Here is a 25,713-nt window from a genome sequence, read left to right on the forward strand (position 1 = left end):
TTTTAAAATTTACATTTCAAATGTTATTCCCTTTCCAAGTTTCCGGGATATAAGCCTCCTATCCCATCCTCCTCCCCTTCTTCTCTTTTTCCCCCTCATTATATCTTTTTTTTATTAAATATATTTCTTTATTTGCATTTCAATGTTATTCCCTTTCAATGTTATTCCAATGTTATTTCCTGTCCATAAGCCCCCATCCCCTCCCCCTCCTCCATAAAGGTTTCCCCCCATCCATCACCCTTACTGCTCACCCACATTCCCCTGGACTGGGGGTCCAACCTTGGCAAGACCAACCTTGGCAGGGTTTACACTTCCACTGGTGCCCCAACAAGGCTATTCTCTGCTACATATGCAGTTGGAGTCCTGGTCAGTCCATGTATAGTCTTTTGGTAGTGGTTTAGTCCCTGGAAGCTATGGTTGGTTGGCATTGTTGTTCTTATGGGGTTGCAAGCTCCTTCAACTCTTTCAATCCTTCCTCTAATTCCCCCCCCAAAGGGAACTGTTCTCAGTTCAGTGGTTTGCTGCTAGTGTTGACCTCTGTATTGGACATGCTCTGGATGTGTCTCTCAGGAGAGATCTATATCCAGTCCCTTTCAGCATGCGTTTTTAGCTTCATCAATCCTATCTAGCTTAGGTGACTGCATATATATGGGCCACATGTGGGGCAGGCTCTGAATGTCCATTCCTTCAGTTGTCGCTCTAAACTTTGCTTCCATATTCCCTCCTATGGATAATTTTTCCCCTTTTAAGAAGGAGTGGGAACATCCGCATTTTGGTCACCCTTCTTCTTTAGCTTCCTGTGGTCTGTGGATTGCATCTTGGGTAATTCAAGTGTTCCCCTCCCCATTCAATCCTGCTTCATACCCCCAACATTCCCCTATACTGGGGTCCAACATTTGTCCTGCCTTACATATGCAGTTGGAGCCCTGGGTCAGTCCATGTATAGTCTTTGAGTAGTGGTTTAGTCCGTGGGAGCTCTGGTTGATTGGCATTGTTGTTATTATGGGGTTGCAAGCTCCTTCAGTTCTTTCTATTCTTTCTCTAATTCCTCCAACGGGGGTCCTGTTCTAAATCAGTGGTTTGCTGGTAGCATTCTTAAGATCACTACCATTTTCTTCTGAAGTAGGGATGAATGTTAAAGGATTCCCAACTCTATGTTCAAATCTAACCCATTCCTTTCTTTATAAGAAGGGAAGTGACAACCTCTGTGTGTCTCAGTTCCAACTGAAAAGGTAGAAGAAGCACAAAGGACTGAGCAGTTAGACTAGAGTAGATTCAAGGTAGGGCTATTTATAGTGTGCTGCCACACAGTGTATAGCCTTTATGTATTTGATATAGGATACAGACTACAAAACACTCATCTTGTTGAATCATTGTCACAGGCAATGAAATAGTCACTTGAGAGCAAAATTGCCTGGCCGCCACCTATTAAGTAAACATGGGAATTGAGAAAGGCCAGTAGACTTGATCAAGCATGGCTATACTTGAGTTCTTATCTGTGACATGGGGAGGATTTCTAATAATATTTTTATGTGTTAATATGATAGTATTGAGGTCAGATCTGAAGGAAACTTGGCTTTTAATATCTTTATTTTTCTAGCATTTTTATTTTGTAGTTAAGAAATACAAGCCCTGTGATAGGAAGTGAAGATTTCCATCTTTCAAAAAAAATGATTTTAGTTTTTGGTCATAAGTGGCATTGTGTGGATTGTTTGAAGTATTGTCAATGTGGGGCAGTAGAAAGTTTCTCTGTAAGTGAGTCCAGACACCTATCCTTTGGTCTGTCAACATTCCCTGACTAGGGATATGTGACAGTCACTGATCAGGCATGTGACAATAAAAGCATTGGAGAATGCTTTTCTCTCTTAACAAAAATTATTGTCTGCTTGACTTACAAATTTTCATATTTTAATATGGTTTTATATTATTTTCACTGTATTAAAGAATATTCTAGAACAACAAAGATTTGTGTCTGTGAATATAGAAACCACTGTATGTATGTGCTTAAGCCCAAATGTGTGTGTTTGTGTGCGTGTATGTGTGTGTGTGTGTGTGTGTGTGTGTGTGTGTGTATGCACATGGACCAGTTTTCAGTGTGATTCCTCAGGTTACTATTTTGTTTTTTGTGATTGTTTGAGATAAGACCTCTCATTTATCCTACAACTGGGCTAAAAGAAGTACTCCATCATGTCAAGTGGCCTTTTGGCATGGTCCTGGGAATCAGATTCTTGTCCCCGCTCTTATAAGCTAAGAATCTTATAGACTAAACTAGTTCCCCAGCATACAACAATTAGACAATTTTATTTGAAGTAACTGACATGAAGGAACCATTGAGACCCTCAAAGTTGCATTCCTACTAAGCTCCTTAGCCCACAAACTTATTTTAGAAAATCATTCTGCTTTCACGTATACATTCCTTTTAATATTCAAAATAATTCATGGCTGTTGATTTCTCTTATACACAGGACTCAGATTTTACTGAGGAGAGTAATGTGCATTCCATAAGATCCCTGTTTTCCCAGACCTAACAAATCTGGGTCAAATGTAATGGGAATCAGTATGAAGCCATTGGAGGATGGAGGGGAAAGACTGAACATACTAATGATCACTCTTCTCCTTCAAAGCCCTCTCCCATAACAGATCAAGCCATGGCCTTTCTTTAATTTTACTGAGCAATCTCAGAATATATGTAGACAAAGAGATCACACACAGATTCATGAACCACTGAAGAAACGTAAGGGGCAGCCTGCCACACCTAAGCCTTCTACCTGCTTTGATTTATTTTGTCTTTGTACCTGAGGGGCAAAAATAGATAATTTTTCTATATGATGGTCATTATCCCAGGCTAGTCACACTGTGAAAGGACCTCCTAAAGCTCTGACTGACCTTGGGACGTTTATCTTTTATTTTATGCCAAAGGACGGGGAGAAACCTTGCATTATAGAAATGTGTTACCTTCTTTCTCACTGACTTGCTTAGGGTCACTTTTTTCCTCCCAACGTTTTCTTTTTTCTTTTTCTTTTACTTTTTAAATAGAAGACAGAGAAGTATCTAGTAAAAAAGAGAAGGAAAGAACAGCACACACACACACACACAGACACAGACACACAGACACACACAAAGACACACACAGACACAGACACACAAACACACGTAGACACACAGACACACAGACACAGACACACAGACACACAGACACACACACAGACACACAGACACACACACAGAGAGAGAGAGACAGAGAGAGAGAGAGAGAGAGAGAGAGAGAGAGAGAGCCTAGTACCTAGTGTTTAGTTAAGCTAAACTGGAATTCTCGTGGTATACTTTGTAGCTGAAATCTATCGTCCACGTAGACCTGAGTGACAGTAGCTTTCAAGCCTTAAAATTGCCATTTGCTGCTACTCATGGTCTAAGTGGCTAGAAAATGTCAACCTAGATTAGTGAGGAGAAACTTAGTCCTAATGCCCACATGTAATATCAGTAGGGAGGATATGAAATTATCCATTCCCTGCTAAAGGGAGGTTCAGGGAGAACCATTTTTTTTGGTGGATTCTCAGAATCTTGCAGCTCCCAAACATAAGAGAATCCTTTCTGTAATCAGTTGGAGACATGTCAGAGAGTTTAAGATTTCCTCATTTTCTTTCTCCTAAATTCGCGTTTACCCTATTTCTGTCTTTTTAGCTCTATTTTAAACTGATACACATGGAACTGTCAGCATACACACTGCTCAGTGAGTCATTCCTCTCATGGACTGGTGTTTGGATCATCTTGTCCCTAGAACAGTTCAGTGCTTATATGTGAAATTATCTGTGTTTGTTCTCCAGTTTTGCTCCATTTGAGTTGCGTGATACTGAACAAGTTATAGTTCTTTTCTGTGTTCTGGTTCCCTCATGATCACGCCTTATCTGTCACTTGGCAATGACAATTTAAGGCATTTGAAACTGACAACATACATAAGTGTATGTGCATATAACTCTCATACCTAATAAATAAGTAGGTGAATATTATTTAGTGGTGCACTAAAATTTATACATTATTATATAACTGATAGTCATTAGAGTTATTAACAGTCTTTACTTATAGAGAGTATCTTTTTGAATGTAATTTTGTGCTCACTTAGGTTCTTCCTTGTGAAGACCATTTTCTCCATTGCCTACATCACCATCGCTTGATAACTCGTAAGTTCTGCAACCCATCTTTAACTGACTGAACCAGAAGCCCAGAAAGTAGGAGTCCAGAATTCTTTCCTTAACCTTCCAACATACTTATTTTTTTCCACCAGTATTTGGTAACTACTGCATCATAATATAGTACCTAATAAATTGCAATGAGTGAATTCAAAGACATAATTAACGCCACAAAGTTCAAGGACATGGAAACTGGAATTCCTTGAGAGGAATTTAGCTTCTTTGAGTCATGGCAGTTGAATGACGGAGTGTTTTCTGTAATTCCGTCATCACTGTTTCCTCATGTATGCAGTTAAAGTTGTAGAACATGAAAGCAGGATAGATAGTGTCCAGTCCTAAGAAAATGTCACATTTAAACTTAAAGAAATGAGCAGAAGACTATGGACAAACCTGAAATTATAACTCTCACTGTGAAAACCTGACCTTTTCCAATGTCCCTTATAAACAAAGACCTGCTCCCTCTGCCATTACCCGATGAAATGAGAAAATATAAGGCAATTGCGTTATTAAATTAAGCAAACATAATGAGATCACTTAGCTATGCCAAAACATATAATGTATTCATCAGTTCAGTGTCCAAGGGAATTGGAATTTTTGCTCATGTGTATTATTTCTGTCATGCCTAAGTACTTTTAGCTCCATAATCAAGTATTGAATGTATACATATGTACGTTGGAACTAATTGGTATAATTAATGTGTGTGTAACAACTTTAGCTGGCTAATGTCTGAAGGGAACAGAAAAATAAGAAATTCATGAAATAAGATTTAGATTAGCTTCAGACTCAATATAATATTTTTTTCAAAAAAGAAATTCAGCTTTCACTAGTGCCTTTAGTTATTAAAGCGATGGCTGTAGTTCCTACACGAACTTCCTTTACCATAGAGTCCAGTTTAGCATTTTATATAAACTACAAGCTGAATAAAACAGAAAACTTTGGTTAAATGATACCTTGATAATGTAGGGTAAATTGAACATATAATTCCAGAAATGAATTCACCAATTACCTTTCCCTCCCTCTGTGAACATTTTGAATTAACTTACATTATTTCTTCTATTTTTTATATTCTACCTTATTCCAAAGAATTGTGAAGCTATTTATAGAAGTGCTCAATAATTAAAAAATACTTGCACAGAAACTATAGCGAAAGTTACATTGTTTAAAAATTAATATCATTGTTCTTGCATTAAGCAAACTTACACATTATAGCAAAGTTCAAGTTTAAAAAATATATATTACCTTACACTTAGTGTAGTATCTACTCCAAACTATCCCTGTACTGCCTTGCTATGGAGTCCAAATGGAAAAGAGATGCTCAACCAGGGCATTTTGATTCTGTAAAGTGCCACAGAGTTCCCCTTGCTTATAAAGATTCAAAGACTGAAGCTGGCAAAAGAAGTTGCATTTATTTAAAATTTGGTCAAACCAGTGGGAGAAACAGACTCCTAGTATTTGCTGTTTCTGTAGCCAGTGTTACAATTTTATAGAAGAAAAGGGAGAAATGGAGCGAGGAGATGAGTACATGTACATCTATCAGAATTGATGCTCTATACTCTTCCCAGACAGATTCAGAGACCAGGGATTCAGCCTTCCTTTACTAGTAATGAAGCATTGGATTCTTGGAGATGTGCTTACTTCTGTTTACTTATTCATTTACTTATTTGTGCTAGTAATCGTTATTTTACTTTTTTGTTTATTTCATACATGAATGCTGTATCTACTTTATCCTTCTTTTAGTTCCCATCAAATTCCTTATATGCCCTTACTCTCAAATTTACTGTTTCTTCTTTAATTATTGTTACATGTATATGTAGATACTACTGAGTGTTTTCAGCATGACTTGTATATATCTGTGTCCATGGCTGACCATGGGATTAGACATTTTATACAAAAGGTCCCCGCTCCCTCTGGAAAATTAATTTTCCTTATTTCAGCAGTCATTGATCTCCTGTAGCACTTCATTTGGGGGTAGAATCATATGCAATCTAACCTGGTCACATTGGCATGTTAACTAGTGTTGTCATTTTCTTATTCCACTAGCCATATTGTTGAGATTTCATGGGTGAATGTTCCTGTCTCATTTAAAGGATACTATTTAGCAATAAGCGTCCTAGGATTCTGGATTTTACAGTCTTTCTGCTCCATTTTTAATGATTGTCCCTGAGCCTTGAACTGGAAAGGTTGTTTGGTTGGTGTATCAGTGGTCTGGACTAGGCATCCCAGAGTTTCTTATTTTCTGAATTATTCCAGTTGTTGGCATATTTAATAGTCTCTGCCAGTTGCAAAGAGATGATTCTTTGATGAATGACAAGAACTTTCCTTCATAAAGACTGCTTAGAATAAAGTTAGAAATTATATTAGTTTAGGAGAATGGAAGTAATAGGTTGGCCTCATGCCTATGTCCTCTATAGCTATGAATAAATGCCTAGGTATACAATACTAAGAATAAGATCCCTCCTATTGACGGGGTCCTAAAAATATTTAGCTGTTGGTTATACCAAGATAAAAGTGTCACTACTGTACATGTAGATATCTTGCTAGGTTGTTAATTGTAGTTCATGGGCTTTATCCATGGGTCCTGAGGAAAATTTTAATTCCTCCTAGTCCATGTTTCATTAGTCTGATATCTAAACAGAGGCTCACAATGGGCTCCCTTACACTGTCTTTTCTCCTCCCCTCCCCTCAAGGGTGGTTATTGAATGCTAGTAGGAACAGACACTTAAGAACATGTAGAGATCCCCCACTCCCTACCTAAGTTATATCAGAGTGGATATGAACATGATCAAATCATTTTTCTTCTAATTGAGTTAACTGGTAAACCAAAGGCACATTTATTTTACAAAATATGATACACAAAACTAGAAGAAAGAAACCATGTTGTTGTTGTTGTTGTTGCTGCTGCTGCTGCTGCTGTTGGTGCGTAGCAAGCTTGTATATTTACCATGCTGTTTCTTATGGAATCTACAAGGCCTGTGCTGATAATGTGTTAATATTGAAGCTAATCTAAAGTCTTGTAACCTGGTGTTCCTAATAGCACATGTTTATCTTTCTTTCTCTGTATGAATCTGTAAGATTTATCTGCACATCAATCACCCTCAAAAGGATGCTTGGGAAAAAAATCACAGAGTAGAAGATGGGAGAGCAATAATTAATATGCAGTACTAAATCTATCAAAAAGATATGGAAAAGAACACTCAGTCACTTCACTGGGTTTAATTTGCTTAGAGAAACAGCTTTCACACCTGAGTCATAGTCACAGCTTGGCGTTCTCTCAATTAAAGCCATGCTTGTCGGAAGCAATGAGGGCTTTGAGGACAAGACCAGGTCACATGCTAATGAAATTCCCTGCAGATCAAGGGCATTTAGTAGACAGACTTGCAAAGGAAGAATCACATAATCTGTATTAAAAATTCCTCAATAAGCAAATATTTAAGACTTTATCATAGATTAAATATTACAAACAAAAACAGGAACTGTTTCAGGTTGGAATTTGAATATATACTACAGTAATATTATTGAGAAATGTATGTTTTAGCTAAAACATGAACATTCTTATTCAGTTGTAGATTTGCTGTTAATGTAACTTGTTCTATCAAATCTCCGTTTAGAATTGTTCAGGTTAAATGACACTTAGGTTAAAGGACCATCCAAATACTATACTGTAAAATGACTCACAACATCATAAGGCCAAAGGAATTAAGATTAATTTATCTTTTTATGTATTTAACAAAACAAAAACATGGTAAAAAATGCCCAAAACTCTTCTCAGATTTGAAAATATTCTCTTAGAACAATGGCTCTACCCGGGCAACTGATGAACTTTAGATAAAAACTTCTGATGTGTCACAGTTTAAAAATCAAAACAGAATTTCAGTTTCCGCCAAATTATTTCAGAATAAGTTTCTGTTTTCGCTTTTTATTTAGGGTATTATTACTTGGTATGATGCAGTGAATCCTGTTAATGTCAGTAATTTCTGTGGTAAATGCAATATTCATTAATATTGTGCAGTAAGAAAGTTCTATATATTAGGTGTAGGTTTAAGGACTAGAAATATGAAAATATTCTATTGTATAGCCTCCTATTTTAAAAAGATCTTGCAAATGAACTGAAGGGATACATGAATGCACCCATTATAGCTAATAATGAGAAAGAAGACTGCAAAGTGTCTTTGGAGCACAAAGAACAATAGCTTATTTTCTTTTCTAACTGTTTCTATGGAGGGAGAGTATGGGAGGACCCAGGACAAGGGTCTTGAAGAAGAAAGAAGAACCAGCAAAGAAAGGGAAGAAGAAAAAAACACATAAATGGCCAATTTGGGTCAATGGCAATTGTTTGGAGAAGGCAAAATGTAATATTTGTAGAAAAATGTCTGTTTAAGATTATTGTACAAGGGATAATTGAATGCAAGTTGTATCTACAAAGCCCATAGGCTTCTTCAGCCTACCAAAACAGATGAAAGAACAAACATTAAAAAAAAATCAGCCATGATTTCTTTTTTTTTTTTTTTTTTTGGTGTGTCAGCAACCTGTCAGCCTTTTTTTTTCTTTTTTAACACTTTTTCTGTTCTTTAGCCAACTATTTTTCTTCTTCTTTTTTTTTGATCTTCTTGCTTTTTTTTTTTTAAATTAACTTGAGTATTTCTTATATACATACATTTCGAGTGTTATTCCCTTTCCCGGTTTCCGGGCAAACATCCCCCTCTCCTCTCCCCTTTTTATGGGTGTTCCCCTTCCCATCCTCCCCCCCTTGTCGCCCTCCCCCCAACAATCTAGTTCACTGGGGGTTCAGTCTTGGCAGGACCCAGGGCTTCCCCTTCCACTGGTGATCTTACTAGGATATTCATTGCTACCTATGAGGTCAGAGTCCAGGGTCAGTCCATGTATAGTCTTTAGGTAGTGGCTTAGTCCCTGGAAGCTCTGGTTGCTTGGCATTGTTGTACATATGGGGTCTCGAGCCCCTTCAAGCTCTTCCAGTTCTTTCTCTGATTCCTTCAACGGGGGTCCCGTTCTCAGTTCAGTGGTTTGCTGCTGACATACGCCTCTGTGTTTGCTGTATTCTGGCTGTGCCTCTCGGGAGAAATCTACATCCGGCTTCTGTCCACCTGCATTTCTTTGCTTCATCCATCTTGTCTAATTGGATGGCTGTATATGCATGGGCCACATGTGGGGCAGGCTCTGAATGGGTGTTCCTTCTGTGTCTGTTTTAATCTTTGCCTCTCTATTCCCTGCCAAGGGTATTCTTGTTCCCCTTTTAAAGAAGGCGTGAAACATTCACATTTTGATCATCTGTCTTGACTTTCATTTGTTCTAGGCATCTAGGGTAATTCAAGCATTTGGGCTAATAGGCACTTATCAATGAGTGCATACCAAGTGTGTTTTTCTGTGATTGGGTTACCTCACTCAGGATGATATTTTCCATTTCCAACCATTTGCCTATGAATTTCATAAAGGCATTGTTTTTGATAGCTGAGTAATATTCCATTGTGTAGATGCACCACATTTTCTGTATCCATTCCTCTGTTGAAGGGCATCTGGGTTCTTTCCAGCTTCTGGCTATTATAAATAAGGCTTCCATGAACATAGTGGAGCACGTGACTTTTTTATATGTTGGGGCATCTTTTGGGTATATGCCCAAGAGAGGTATAGCTGGATCCTCAGGCAGTTCAATGTCCAATTTTCTGAGGAACCTCCAGACTGATTTCCAGAATGGTTGTACCAGTCTGCAACCCCACCAACAATGGAGGAGTGTTCCTCTTTCTCCGCATCCTCGCCAGCATCTGCTGTCACCTGAGTTTTTGATCTTAGCCATTCTCACTGGTGTGAGGTGAAATCTCAGGGTTGTTTTGATTTGCATTTCCCTTATGACTAAAGATGTTGAATATTTCTTTAGGTGTTTCTCAGCCATTCGGCATTCCTCAGCTGTGAATTCTTTGTTTAGCTCTGAACCCCATTTTTTAATAGGGCTATTTGTCTCCCTGCGGTCTAACTTCTTGAGTTCTTTGTATACTTTGGATATAAGGCCTCTATCTGTTGTAGGATTGGTAAAGATTTTTTCCCAATCTGTTGGTTGCCGTTTTGTCCTAACCAGAGTGTCCTTTGCCTTACAGAACCTTTGCAGTTTTATGAGATCCCATTTGTCGTTTCTTGATCTTAGAACATAAGCCATTGGTGTTTTGTTCAGGAAATTTTTTCCAGTGCCCATGTGTTCCAGATGCTTCCCTAGTTTTTCTTCTTTTAGTTTGAGTGTATCTGGTTTGATGTGGAGGTCCTTGATCCACTTGGACTTAAGCTTTGTACAGGGTGATAACCATGGATCGATCTGCATTCTTCTACATGTTGACCTCCAGTTGAACCAGCACCATTTGCTGAAAATGCTATCTTTTTTCCATTTGATGGTTTTGGCTCCTTTGTCAAAAATCAAGTGCCCATAGGTGTGTGTCAGCCTTATAGAACACAAAATACTGTCACTTTAGAAGCTGAATAGTAAGGTTAAGTTTGAGGATTGTTTCAACTTTTACTTTGCTAACCAAGGAAACCATTTTCCAATGGAATAAAATAAGGAGGAATTTGGAGTTACAGAGGCCTACCCCCACTGCTTTTTGTTTACTTTCTCTCTCCTGGGTGTAGGCATTTTCTATACAGTGCCTCACACTCCTGCTGTCATGCTCTTGCCATGTTAAACTCAAACCCTCAAATTGTGAGCCAATAAACCCTTCATTCTTTAAGTTGATTGTTGACAAGCATTTGGTCATAGACACAAACAAGAACAGTAACTAATAAAATCATCACTTAATTTATTGTATTAGGAACAATTTTATCTTTATGTTATTACTAACTTGTTTTGTTTTAGAATAGAATCTTGTGTGCCTTTAAAGTTCATTTTGGAAATATAATCTTTTTTTATTATTAACTTGAGTATTTCTTATTTACATTTCGAGTGTTATTCCCTTTCCCGGTTTCCGGGCAAACATCCCCCTAATCCCTCCCCCCTTCTTTAATGGTGTTCCCCTCCCCATCCTCCCCCATAATCTTTAAACTGATGATATCTGCTGCTGATGAGTTTTACAGGTAAGATGACTGTTTCATTAGAATCTACCTTTATGAAGTGAATTAATATGCCAATATGAAGGCTCAGGGAAGGTTTTCTCATCCCTTTGCTATGTGAAATTGCAGGGAGAAAATGTCCCTTAATTGCCTCTGAATCTGTCATGTCTTCATGTTGGAATTGTAAGGTCAGAACAGGATAAAGGAATTTCTATTGTTTATAAGGCATCCTTTTTATTATATTGTGGTCTAGCTCTCTGCCCAAAAGAAAAATTTCTATAAGTGAATGCTAGTCTCTCCCAGATATGTGGCATATGTCTATAATACCAGAATTTGTGAAGCATAAGCAAAGGGTCAGAGTGAATTACATAATAAGACCTCATTACAAAATCCAACAACAATGAGGACATTAAAAAAAAGCAGGGCTTCTGACTTCTGTACAGATGCAACTAATTTTTCTTGAGACAAGTAGAACGAAGTTCCAGTTACTAAATTGTTATTGAACAGTATTGCTATGTTACCTTCAATAAAGACAGAAATAAACACACACACACACACACACACACACACACAACCTAAGTATCTATCAATCTGTATTCTATATGGCTATTATACAGTTCATACTGAGAATAACTTTGTGGCTACCTGTTTCTTCCTATCCTTAAAACAAAAATTTGGCAGCAAACTAGCACAGGTCGAACATCCTTCACTTCCTTGGAAGTGAGACCATTGATCTCAGCAGTTCACTTTGAGGTTCTTCAAAGATTGAACTGTTCCCAGCACTCATGCTGGGAGACGAAGTGTCACTGATTTATGTGTTGTGCAGTGTTCCATCAGACTGTGGGACGTTTCAGGGCAGCAAGTCAAGAGGGACAGAGCCAAGTAAAACTTAGAAACATAAATTAGAAGAAATATGCTGATCAAGGGACGTTTCCTCAAGCTGCTGGTTAGACAACCCAGAGAATATAGGCTTTAAAGTAAAATAATGGGACAAGCATTTCTATTCTATTGAGTAGCTCAGAACCTCTCCCTGTGTCCCGATGAGCGCCTGGTTGAGTAGCTGTAATTTTTCCAATGGCGTTTGTTGACTTAGACAGTCCTACGCCATCACTTTCCACACAAAGATATATTTGGACAATCCACTATAGCCAATGTATTTTATTTCTCCTCAAAAGGCTTGGAAGTATGATTTAAGCACCTGTACATCTCATCTAGAATGCACTTTAGCATCCTTTCTTTTTAGAACTCATGTTTGTGCTGGGATATTAGCAAGCAGGTAGGAGCAAGTAGCAACAGATGAAAAAAATAGCAGAAGTAATGAAAGACTGGAGAGACCACATTTACGGTGTAGGTAACCGGCAGGTGAGGGTGGGTATGAGCTACTGTTGGTGGAATTCCTACATTTGCGAATGTTCAACTCGACTCACAGAACCCAGTTTGGAAAATCAGATCGCTGAGATACTAGGCTCCGATATGTTACCTTTTCTTTTTAGGGTCTCACCAAATTTCATTGCTGCTTTTTTGATTGCCGATTCCTCCTAATTTGTCTACCTACTTTGATAACATCACCAACCCCTGCCATTCCTCTACATCTTGCTTGCTTCTCTTTTCTGCTGTTTTCCCTTTAACACAGGACTGTCAGAAGAATCTGCCCCTCCCCCCCGTCTTGTTCTAGTTTGTTTTAGGTTGTAAGCATAAACACCATAACCAACAGCATTTAGGAAAGGAAAATGCAGCTGCTAGCCCATCATTAAGAGAAGCCGAGATTAGGAAGGAACTCAAGGAAGAAACCTGGAAGGAGCAACTGAAGCAGAGACCACAGAGGAACACTGCTTACCGGCTTTTCCACCTCAGCTTGCTCAGCCTGCTTTATCACGAAACCAGGACTGCACAGTGTTGGCACTGCTCACATTGGTCAGAACCCTCATACGTCACTCAGAAGATAAGGAAGTCACACCCCCCTCCAGACATGTCCACAGGCAATCTGATGGAGATGGTTCCTCAGGTGAGAAGTCCTCTTCTCAGGTATGTCTAGATTTGTATCACATTGATAGAAAGCAACCAGCACAGGTCCTTTGTATGTTTTCTCTGCTACGCATCCAAATTTCTTACCATCTGCCTGTCTGATTTCAGGTAGCTTAGTGTTTGTTATACTTGTGGGATTTGTTCTAAGGGTTCACGTTCACTGCATTGAGTGATGCCTCAATGCATCCACGGAGGTTTCTACACATGCCAACTATTGCACAGCTGAACTTTGGTCCAAAGTTAAATATGTTCTACCCTTTACTCATGTTGATACCCTTTACTTATGATGATAAGGTTCTTCATGTTGGTTCTGGAAAACTTGTCCAGAAAGCTATGGCAACAAGTTTTAGAACTCAATTATTTGAAGTGAAAAATAAAAAACAAAGTATTCTAGGGACAGCTGAGTGACTTTTATCATGAGAGCTGAGGACTCATGAAACTATTGAGCTCTCTAAGAAACTGGAAAAAGAAAGTAGTTGCAAGGAATAAGATTTAGGAAGAACCCAAGGTAAGTTTAAAAGTGAGCTATACAATTAATCTTGTTGAGGTAAATGGAGGATTACTGACAGACTATAAGCTATGGCCTAATGCAATTATGTTTAGGAACAGAACAGATCATAAAATATGTAGTTTGTGGAGAGAGATGATAAAAGATTGAGAAGTGGTCTAAAATTTATAAGCACCAGTAAAGATAGAACAAACCATATTAGTTATAAAACACAGTACCAGGATGAAGAGAACTTGTTGACTGATTTTGTGGTGTGAGGATGTAACAGAGCAGACAGTAGATTTCAGAGTTGACCCACTAAGTGTATGTAGTGTCATCATTCACAATATGCTCTAGAAGAATAAGAGTCCCAGTGAAAAAGGGAACGTGCAAAATACCGAAACCATAATAGTGTTTAAACATTCCTGTTCCAAATAGATCTTGCAGCTACAATTAAACTTAGTACATTAAATAAGAACAGATATATTGGAGAATCTGTGTGCAATTATAGAAGAGGATACAGGAAGGGGAAAGTATAAGAATAATATTGAATAGACAGAAATGGAAATATGACCAACAAACATAAGACAAACTGATGTTTGGATGAACTGAGAAAAACCTAATGGCTGGAGGAATCAAGCAAACAGATGATTTCCTAGGTCTGCTAACAGGAGAACAACATTGATTTTTGGATTCCCAAACCCCAGAATCATACCACAATAAATAAATTTCTAGTATTTAAAACTGCAGTATTTGTAATTTTACCATGACAATAGAAAAATACAGATTTGATACATTTTTAGGGTCCATTCAACACAAATCAAAGTCTGGTATGCTATTGGATATCAGACACATGAGTTTGTAGTTCAGAGTAGAACAGTGTTAACATAGAGAGGCACCAGAGGCCGTGAGGTTGGATGAAAATGTGAAATGATGAGTTCTCTGCACAGAACTCAGGGGAATTCCACCATTCAAAAATTAGCATTAATAAATTGTATTGTCAAGTAGCCCTTGGAAGAAAAGGAAAAAGATAGAGAGTGAGGGCCAGGAAATCATAGGTAAAATGTATGTTAACTATATGGATTTGGTTCTTAGTAAAAATTCTTCGAAGACAAATTAACTAGAGTGAGTTTAGATGAAGTAAATATTCAGATATGCCAATAAATTTGGAGGGCATTGTAGGGGAAGGAAAGAGGAAAATGTAGGAGTAGGAAGAGGAGAAGGAGGAGGAGAAGGAGGAGAAGAGGGGGAGGAAAAAGAAGAGGAGGAGGAAGAGGAGGAAGATGAGAATGAAGAGAAGCATGTAATGGATCAGTTGCTTTGAAGAAAGGATAACATTTTAACCTTACTAGAACTGGAGAGGAAAAGATCACTCCTGAGACCATGAACCATTGCTTTTGCTCCAGGATGAGAGAAAAAGTGTGAATACTAATAAAATAACATAGTAGAATGATTCATTAAAACCGAAGAAAAATAATTCTTCATCTTTACCTTTCAAAATCGTTATGATGGTTTCTACTTGGGTAAATTTGGACGCATATCATAAAGCAGCAGTAGTTTATAGAGACTTCTAATTTAAACATGCCAAGAAGAATGTGTTACTTTATAAGTGCATTGGTTCCTGTTTTGGTAGCTGTGATAAAATACCTGACAAAGCAACTTAAGGTAAAGGAAGTAAAAGGTTTCATTTAGACTCACAGTTTGAAGGGAAAGTTCTCCATGGTGAGAAGTCACCATGGATAGGGCCTGAGACAAGTGATCACCTTTCCATCAGCCAGGGAACAGCAGGAGATGACTGCTGGTACTCAGCTGCCTCTCTCCTTTCTATTCAATCCAGAACCCCAGACAATGAAGTGTTGCTGCCCATAGTCCTCTGATCTCAATTACCCAATGCAGAAATCATAAGATAGATATGATAAGTTGATCCACAAGATTAAATATCAAAATACTGAAAATTGGCAAAGTAATGAGGATAAAATTCTCAGCACAAAGGAACACTTTAAATAAACTTTAAAATATCATGGTTCCATTCTAGAAGAGGTTAACCATGTCAGAAGAAAGCTGTAATACAGCACACAAATATATGCACCTGTACACATATGCTAACACATATGTACTTAAAATAAGTCAGAAACCAAATACATCAGGAGTTTTACTACCAGTAACAGGAAAACAGAACTCAAGCAATAATATAATTCTGAGTGAACTGAGTTATGTTTTATAGCTATGACAAATGCACTGTCCTAGAAAATCAAGATCACTCAGTTCTTCATCAAATATGCATTAACTGCCCTCTATGTGCCAGGAATTTTGCCAAATTAAGAAGGTAAGACATTAAAAATAGAGAGTATGTCTCCGTCTTTATCATTTAGATTCTACTGAAATTATAATTGAGGATAATTTTCACCAAATCCTAGTTGTAATAAGAAAAAAATCTAAAATTGATTTGAACGATGCTACAAGAAAAGCCAACACACACACACACACACACACACACACACACACACACACACACACACACATACACAGAGATAGAGAGAGAGAGAGAAAGAGAGAGAGAGAGAGAGAGAGAGAGAGAGGAGAGAGAGAGAGACATGCACACGCACACCACACCATTTTATATTATATACAAGGTAAGTACTTGACTAAAATACTGATAACTTTGGTTACATATAACAGGCTGAGAGACTATGCTTATTTACCCATCTAGGTATTTATATAGATAAATGCTAATGTGTAGATATGTATGGAGGAAACTGTGTATGATCTCATATACAGTATAGATTAGAGTGACGAATTTTTATGACTCAGATATAACACTTTTAAACATTAATAATCAATCAATAAAGAAAACAAATTCCACATACGTAAAGGAGAAAATAATTCCTAAAATATACTGTCCAGCCCCTGAGAGTACATTGGGTTGTTCTGTAATACCAGTAAAGTGCACTTGGGAGAAATGAAAGGAATGCATTTAGGAAGGTGGATGATAATGGAAGGAAGTTGGCAGTGTGGCTGGGAAAGCACCGAAGTAAAACTCAAGAGAAGACTCAGCTGCTTCCTAGCAGGAAAGACTAGATTGTCATCAAACGTTGAGTTTTAAGCCCCAGCAAAAGATTCCATGAATCCAACAAATATGATTGTAACTTACAAACCATTGAACCTCAGTAATAACAAGCAATTGAAGCAAATTAAAACCATCATTTAGATGGCCAACCAAAACTGTGAGGGAAATATAATTAGCTGTTTTTAGGTATTGTGTCAAAGTTCATGATACACATTAAAAATAAACAAAAAATAAAACAAACCTATATAAATTAAATGTTTAAGCATATGATAGATGTTTATCATGTCTTTCAAGTCTTACTTAACACTGTAAATATAATAGGGCCCTTTTGCGTAACATTACAAAATTAGATTATTTAAAGAATTTTTTTTCATGTTTTAGAAAGTCCTTACAAATAAGGTTCTTGTGATTGAACCTCATCCTGTCAATATTGTGAAATATTTTGTTTAGTAAATAATTTCAGGTCATTTGTTTGGCAAATGACCTGAAATTCCTTTTTGGAATTTAAAAAGTAACTTAAGAGAAAGCTGTGCCGAACCTTAAACTTCTTAGAAAAAAACTCTGTCCCATTAGTCTTGGTGCTCTCAACAGTGGCCTTTGCACAGGAAGAGGAAATGAGCAAGTGTCAGGAATGGTCTAATCAGATATGGTATTTGAGAAAATAACCAGAAGAAGAAAAAAAAGCCCTTAGCCTTGAGAAATAATGACCACAAGCCTTGACTGGACTCATGCCTGGAAGGAAGCCTTCGGATAATGAGCTCTACTCCTGGAGTATCTGCTTCCTTGTGTCAACGAGGCAGGTGACAAGATTGCCTTTAGCCTACTTGAATGTAAGTTCTGTACTTTAAACTAGGTCAGATATATTATTTCAATTTAAAATAAGAAGCCCTGAAGCTGGCACTATTCCGGAACAGTGCTTTTTGGAAATACTTGGATGTAGACGTGTTCCTCATGACTTCTGTAATATTTTGGTAATGGCCAGCCTTGACCTCAGTTACCCACAACTACCCAGTGCTTCAGCGGCAACCACTTTCTCCAGTTCCTCTGTAACACCATCTGCTTATTGCCTTGAAATAATGATGGCCGTAGGGAACCACATCCGGGGAGAAATAGTAATTTTTAGAACAAGGAAACTATTTTTCATGTGTGTCTCAAAGATTCTAAGGTTAACAGCAGATATCAGGACACAAAAGGTTTGAAAAGCTGCACATAATCATCGTTGGGTTTAACTCCCTTGATTATTTTACAGAGCATTGATATGCCCCAAGTGACATTTAAGCATAATGTGTCCAAGTGAAAGAATTATAGTTTCCTTTTCTTAGTCCTCGGTGTATGTCTTTCTCCCTTTTCTCTTTCTCTGAATTAAAAACTGCTGTGCTTGTGTATAGCTCTTCCTTAGAAAGCAGCTCTTCCTGAATATGCCTTTAGCCTTTCTTTTCTTCTTTACAGATTTCTCCTCTTCTCTTATCTGCCCTTCCTCTTCTGCAGCCTCCTCCCTACCTCTTCATTTACTTCGGCTTTAGTTTTCAGCTTGGATATATTTCTTTAGTTTTGCTTTCTTGTCAGTCTTTCCATTCTCTCTATCTGCTTTTTCTTTTTTTGTGTCTCTTAGAACAAGTTGAAAATGTAGGCTCAATAGAGAGATCATGAGTATCCCTGCTTGTGGTTTTGCTACTTCCTGTTAAATTTATTTTTCTTATAAAGGTATACAATGCATCATGAATTTGTGTCATTCTTGCCCAGGAGCCATTCCAATCTCCTCCATATGATTCTAATTTTAGTGTACATACTGCTGAAGTACATAACTTATAACATAAGTAATGTTATAAATCCATTTTATATTTTAGCAAGCATTAAAACATGAATAATGAAAGGTATATGTTTACAGTGCTACTTGGTTTTATCTTTCATTTTCACTACATGCTGGAATATTTCTTTTTTACTATATTATATAAATGCAGGCCTAGGTTAATCAGATTTTTTTCTTAGTTTTTATTCTCACTCACTTTTCCACATATTTTGCTATAAGTACTTTTCAATTTATCTATATCAATAGAAATATTTCCTTAGATGTGAAAAGCTATGATGCTGTCGAATCATTGGGATTCTGTCTTTGCCTTTGGCAAACGATTTAACAGAAAAGATCCATAGTGTCAAAAATTAACTAGAAACTATTTCTCAAGATGAAACACTTATGGAATTGATATCTTCAAAAAAAGTGTCTCTATGAATCAGAATAACAGCAAGTATGGCATGATAACCCTAAGGGTGCTCGAGTGGTGGGAATGCCTTGGTCACAACCAACAGCTCTCTAACTGATCTTAAGACTGACTCAACAAGTGAGAAATCATGCCTGGTACTGGAAATTATCCAACTACACAGAGCAAGGGGAGTCATGATCATAGAGAGGAACATACAGTTACCTTCTTACTAAGTCAGCACAATCCCTAACCACACTCTACACATGTCCTTTCACCACAGATAATTTCTTTCTTACCCTTCATCAAATACATCTTTCTTTGCAATAGACCTAGACCATTTTAGAAAACTGCAACAAATCAAAACACATAGTTGTGCATCCCCATCCCAAAGGATAAATGTGGAATACAAGTCCCACAGTGGCTCAGGGATGACCAGGGAAGAACACAGAAAGAATGGAAAAGCCAGAGAAACAGGTTTGTGTTTCTATTAGATTCATCAAATCTCACCAACATGACTACCTCAGCATGAGCTGAACAAAGACAATCTTAGATAGGCCAAAGCAGATAGCAGATAGCTCAGGCGACTTCAAATTTACACAAAGAGCCACAGGGAACTAAAACATGCAGAAAGTAGACAAATAGTTTTCCTCAGGGAAGATTGGTTATCACACCAATTTTAATAGAGAAAAAGGATGTTTCACTTAAAATAGATGATCCGATGCCTAGCGTATGGGTTGTCTTATTTGAATTCTGTTGCAAGGCTTACTTTTTTCTCTGTATAATCTGCTGCAGTTTGTTTAAATTCATTCTCACTCTCTACTAGCTGACTAAGAACAACACATCCCTTTACCTGTGCTTAGATGCCTATTTTTGTTCCTCATTTGCTTAACAGCAAAATCCCCGTTACAGTTTAACAAGATTTGCTGTTTTAGTCATCTATAGACTTCCCATAATTTTTTTGGATAATCTTTTAGCACACTTTAGATGTGGGTGTTATAAAAATTTTTGAACACATTTAAGAAGTGAAATGTAAAGAAAAATTCGAGAAAACCAATACAGAGACTTCTTAAGAAGATCTGACTTACCAAGTGGTCACCGTGCACAGAACAATGGTATCAGTAACCCAATGTGCCTTGGAAACTCCACTCATCAAAGTTAGTCAAGCATTTTAAAATATATTCACCAGTATGTGAAGTCAAGAAGCTTTCTTTGATCTGAAGCTGTGCAAAATGTTCTGACATCTTGTCTCAACATTGAAATCGGCAGGGTTAACTAGAGTCTGGATAAAAATATTTCACAATTTTCCCCTATACAGCTTCTACTGGGTCACTATCAAAACCAGACTTGACATTGTATGGTTGCCCTTTCAAAGCCACACTGCAAAGGGACAGAAAATCCTTTCATCAATGCCCAGTGACTCAGTTTAACCCCTTGCCAAGCAAGCCTCTGCTATGTAATACAATTAAGTCATATGAAAGAGAGCAAAGAATCCATGGTTAGGCATATCAGTTTGTCAATTGAAGTGCTTAGAATTAATTCTCAGTTACTTTTGATGGCAAGCTGGGGCAATCATGAGGACGTTGTCTGGTGCATTATTAATTCTCCATATCATTAGTGTAGTGCCAACACTATTTATCCCCTTTTTAATTCTCCAGGTCTTCATTCTGGTAGTGACAGCTGTTATGGCTGCTGGGGCCACTTTTCTTTATCTCTTTTCCATGACTGAAAGGGCAGAAAGCAGCTGCTGTTCATTCTAATGCTGAAGAAGGGATCAGTTTTCAGAGACACTGAAATGGCTGGGAAAGTGTCTCCCCTTGAGGAAATGAGAGCGTTTTCATTCAAGAAGCTGAGAATTTTCTGGGTGCAACTTCTTAAGTTGCAATCCCAACACAGCAGAAGCTCATGTTATTGGCAATTCTGAACTACACAGTAAGATCCTGCACCACGACAAAAAAAAATAATAAACAACAAAATATAAATACTCTATTTTTTTGAGTGAGTCAGTAGTGAACAATTTCTCAACTGAATATATTGTTTATTAAAGCACATGTTCTCCATAGTAATGTTTGGGCAATAGTGTTTTCTTCCTACAATTCTGGAAGTGTCAATGTTCATTTTTGAACCATATCGTTTTCCTACACATACATTATACATGTCTGCACACACTTAAAAAGTGTAAATGATCACTTGCAGAAAAGCATGATGGATCAAGATACCAGATGACATTTTTGTACTGAGAATAATAACGCTTCTTCCAGTACCAATATAAATCAGTCTTTGGTTGATATAAGTGAAATTTTATGCTTCAACCATTTTATTCTATTGATTTCCAGAACCTGATCTCTCTGGTTTTTTGAGGGTCACTCCACATCAATTGCAAACTGTCAGCAAAGTTTTCAAAATATTGCATCCTTTCATGACTGAGTCCCATTCCATTAAATATATAAAGGAACACTGCCTTAGCAAAACCAAAGAGAATGTGGGTTTCCCCCCTGGTTTGAGAGTTCATGTGTACATGCTAGAATAAAATGACTATCATGAAATAATATGTCTTTTCAACAATAATCTTTGTAAATGAATGACTATAATTCACATTTTGGGGGATAGTTTCACTTAAAAATTCATTTTGCCAAAACAGCTCAAAGTTTTTAGAGTTTTTTGGATCAATGAATCCCATCATTATTTCCAGAGTATCTTAAACCATGCTCATATGATTATATACTCTGTAAAGAGTATGGCTGTTATGTATAGGTAGGTTTCTACATAGACAAAATGGTTTTCTACTACAAATTCTAGCTTGTCTTTCCTAATAATTTTGTTTTAATGCTTCTGGAAGGAAAGAAGAAGAAATATATTTTTATTGGATATTTTATTTATTTACATTTCAAATGATATCCCTTTTCCCAGTTTCCCTTTCAGAAAACCTTTACCCGATCCCTCCTCCCCCTGCTTCTATGAGGGTGCTCCCCCACCCACCTAACCCAGTCCTTTTGCCCTGACATTCCCCTACACTGGGAGGGTTGAGCCTTCACAGGACCAAAGGCCTCTCCTCCCATTGATGCCTGACAAGACCATCCTCTGTGACATATGCTACTGGAGCCATGGGTCCCTCCGTGTGTACTCTTTGGTTGGTGGTTTAGTCCCTGGGAGCTTTGGGGATCTGGTTGGTTGATATTGTTTTTCCTATGGGGTTGCAAACCTGCTCAGCTCCTTTAGTCTTTACTCTAACTCCTACATTGAGCACAGAGTCCCCAATGGAAGAAATGGATTTTGTTGTGGTTTTAGTCTTAAACTTAATTTTTATATTTTTTGGACAATATCAAAAGTTGAATGCATCTTCTTTAGGATTATAGGATTCCTGCAAATACACCTACAAATCTCTAGTCAACTCACTTTTTCACAAAAGTGCTAAGATTATGCAATAATCTTCTGCATGTCGGATATTCACATGCAGAAAAATGAAGCTAAATTTCAACCTATTTTCCATAGTTGTAAAGATTACCTGAAAACATTTTAAAGAACTGAAAGTAAGACCTTGACTATGAAGCTTTTAAAAGATAAGAAAAATGCTTCAGGGCATTGTAACTGGTAAGGATTCTGGATTTTTTTAAAGTAAGAACACAGTGGTTCTCAACCTTATTAATGTTGTTAACCTTTAATGTAGGTCCTCATGTTTTACTGACTTCCAAACATAAAGTTTTTCGTTTTGACTTTGTAACTGTAATTTTACTGCTGCTGTGAATTGCAATGTAAATATCTAATACGCAGGATAACTGATAAGCAACCCCCTCAAAAGGGGTTGTGAGACACAGTTTGAAAACTGTTGCTCTAAGGCCACATCAAGCAGAAGCAAAAATAGAAATGTGAGACTACATAAAATGAAGTTTCTACACATTGAAGGGAATGATCAACAGGGAAGAGAGCTTCCAGTGGAGTGAGCTAGGATACTATGCTTATAGCGTATATCTCTGACAATATATTATTCCAAGTATATAAAGAACTCTAAAACTTAAAGACCAAGTGAAGAATGGACAAAAGATTTAAATGAACACTTCTCAAACACCAGATATACACATGACCTCCAAAACATTGAAGTATATGCAATATCACTGATCATAAGGAAAATATGGATCAGAGTTTCACTGAAGTGTTATCTCCTCCCATAAAGAAAGAATTTTATCAGGCAAACCAAAGGTAAAGTTGGCTATAAGGATTCAGAGAAACAGAGACCCCGTGCCTACTGGTGGAAAGAATATACATTAGTTGGACAGACTTTGTGGAAAACATATATTAAATCTATATACCTTAAGAGCCACTAATCTTATTAATGGTATACTTTTGATGGAACATAAATGAGTATGTCATAGGCATTGTGCTCCCACATTCCTTGTAGCAGTATTTATAATCCTAAGCAATGGGAAACATGGGAAACATAGTGTCTACCCACTAATGAATGAATCAAGAAATGTGTGCACATTCACTGTGGATTCCTCACTTTTATTTTTTACCAATCCTGTGATGTGTGACACAAACTATAAAATGGAAAAACCCTTCATTTCTTCTTTGGAGTTCTGGAAGTCATTTTCTGAATTTCAGTGAAGTCACATATTCAAAAACAAACACATATGAAAAACTGGGTCAGGAAATTAAGTAATTTTGATGAGCCAATGATATGTGACTGTGTGTAGAGTCAATGATGTGTCTGTGGATATGAAGAGATATTCAAATCATTTATTGCTTCAGGTTGTGATCTTCTTGCTTCACACAGCCATATCGTTGTTATGACCTTACCAGTTCTGCTCTTCTCCCCTCCCCTTCCCTCCTCTCCCACTCCCAAATCTTTTCTTTTTGTCTCTTTTTCCTCTAAACTCCTTTACAAATTGATTGGAAATAAACTCCCCTGGAAGGGATTGTCAAAAAAAAGATAAACTAACAACAATAAACAGAACAACAAACAAGCAAGATGCAAACCTTCAAACTTAAACGTTGTTATTCTTAGAAAACAAATTAAAAACATTATACTATTTTTTTAGGAAGAAAAATTTTATCAGTCAGAGAATGAACCAAAGGTGATAGCAATGATAGTGGGAATAAAGGAAGGAATGCCAGAGATAACATATTCCTGAGACTCAGGAGGGCTTGATATGTCAACGTATTTGTTTTCAGGATAATGGCTTTCTGAACTTCAGGGAAGTCATACATTCTAAGAAAAATAAAAATGAAAAAATATGGTATAGGAAATTAATTTGGGCGAGCAAATGGGATGTGTGTGTGTGTGTGTGTGTGTGTGTGTGTGTTTATTCATGTGCACTAAAAACGGAACCTCTGAAAAGAACTTGCAAATTCCAGTTGTGCCAAAATGAACAGATGTGAAGACATTGACACCACTATCTTCTGTGCTGTCTTTTTTATAACACAAAACTGTAGAATTTAACAGTCATATTAATTACAGCTATATGGAGCAGCCTATGAATGATCCTACTTTGTAGGCTCATATTCTCAAAGGAGTTTAAGTTACAGACAAAGCCTTTTAAGTGAAAAACAAAATAAAAACATCAATCTACTATTATTTAGTGAAATTAACTTATTATCCAGGATTATATAGCAAAGTTATCTATCTTGTCTTCCTCCCTCCCTCCCATATATTGCTACAAATTTCTTAGAATAGTCTTTATTGAAACTTATATCCTTAAGGAACTCTTAAAATTTTAGAGTCTAAAACGTTGCAGTGAACAAGAGTTCTCATATGTTTAAAACAAATATTTTCTTTTTGGAGAAAGACCATTGTTTCAGTAGAGACAAAGGTGTTAGGGATCATGATTTAACATGCTACTAACTCTAGATGTGTGGTTTTCAAAATCATGTTTTTGTTTCAGTGATTCTTTCCTTCAGAATTAAGAAGTGGATATGTCTACATATATGAAGATTTTCTTTGTGTTGTTCACTACTAGTGGTTCAGAGGGTCAGCATTAGGTAAGACATCACAAAATGTTCTGTGGATATATGAAGCACCTCACCTCGCTTGCTCTTACTAATGACGTTACTCAAATGACATTGACTAAATTTGGAGGTTAAAGAGCAAGCCGTTTTGAACATTATTTTTTCAGGTTGTATTTCTGAAGCAATCATCCTGATCACTTAAAATTTTCAACATTCTAAGTAAAGTTTGACTTTTACTTTGTCATTCCTGTTTGCTCCTTTGAATATTTTTACTACTTCATTGTTTGGCTTTAGAGCCTGAATTTAAAGAAGGGCATTACTTTGACATAAATTACAGCATGGTAGAATGCTTAATCTTCTCGGTCACATTTTATTGCTGTCCCGTATAAATAACACATAATAATTTTGTTTTATTAATAAAGTGATTCATCTTTATTGCCCTGTGCTTGTTAATGAAGATTGAAAATGAAGGTACCTTAAAAATAAATTAGAAGTGTTTAAACAACTGGAAAAAAGACTCAAGTTTTACATATTAGATTTTCTTTTACCAGATACATTTACATATAGAGTTTCAAATCATCTTGGGTATTTTTGTTATTGGATGATTATGAATACTTGTGTGTTCAAAATGCTTAGAAATAAGCAGTGCCTTCGTTAGGCTAATTATTAGATGGAAAAGCTGGGTGAGCTTGGTGAAATGCTAGGATTTGATTCCTAAGGTCAAGAACACTGCAGTCTAAACTGCTAAACAGCACAACTGGG

The 25,713-nt window shown here is 37.1% G+C and overlaps 1 pseudogene; it reads right to left on the reverse strand.

Annotated features, from left to right (window-relative positions):
- Positions 1-18,510: 18,510 nt before the first annotated feature.
- Rnu6-1277 (RNA, U6 small nuclear 1277) lies at positions 18,511-18,611 on the reverse strand (annotated as a pseudogene).
- Positions 18,612-25,713: the final 7,102 nt, after the last annotated feature.

Source organism: Rattus norvegicus, chromosome 2 (assembly GCF_021556685.1).
Source record: "Rattus norvegicus strain SHRSP/BbbUtx chromosome 2, alternate assembly SHRSP_T2T, whole genome shotgun sequence".
Classification (NCBI taxonomy): domain Eukaryota; kingdom Metazoa; phylum Chordata; class Mammalia; order Rodentia; family Muridae; genus Rattus; species Rattus norvegicus.